Source organism: Alnus glutinosa, chromosome 5, assembly GCF_958979055.1.
Source record: "Alnus glutinosa chromosome 5, dhAlnGlut1.1, whole genome shotgun sequence".
In the NCBI taxonomy this organism is placed as follows: Eukaryota; Viridiplantae; Streptophyta; class Magnoliopsida; order Fagales; family Betulaceae; genus Alnus; species Alnus glutinosa.
The window spans coordinates 16,395,649-16,396,289 of NC_084890.1; positions in this window are offsets into that span (position 1 = coordinate 16,395,649).

Below are 641 nucleotides of genomic sequence, written 5' to 3' on the forward strand. Positions count from 1 at the left end.
ATTTCTTTAATGAGAAATGTGAAACTAATAAATAAATAAAGGAGGGTATCCTCTTAGGAATGAAATTATGTTATTTGTTTTGTTCTCCTAAGCAAACAGCGAATCCATGGGTATTTGAACCCCAAGTATTCGAAGAAAAAAAAAAAGAAAAAGAATATTTGATGGAAGAACGGGGGATCCTTTTAAACAACCTGTTATAATAGGAAAACTTATATCTTGAAATTAATTCATCAAGTTGATGATAAAATACATGGACAAAAGTTTTTATTTATTATTCACTTTTTTTTATTTGAAAATTATTTAAAAATGAAAAGATAAAGGTTTCAATTACTTTTATGTCTCTTGTATCTTATAAGAAAGGTAAACATGATGAATGGTAGAGATGAAATCTCCTTAAATCATGTTATTGGTCTTATGGTATATCTTAGTATAGAGGATGATATCAAAGCTCTATATTTGTTTGTAAACTCTCCCTGAGGGTGGGTAATATCCGACTACAGCCAAATTTGAAAAATGAATTGATTGTGATTTTGAACCTGTTCTTTCCATGACTCCTCTTAACTAAGACAAGAAATATAATGTTTGAAGTGAGACTTAATTTGATTTCATCATACATATTCCTAAAATCTTACAATAAAATG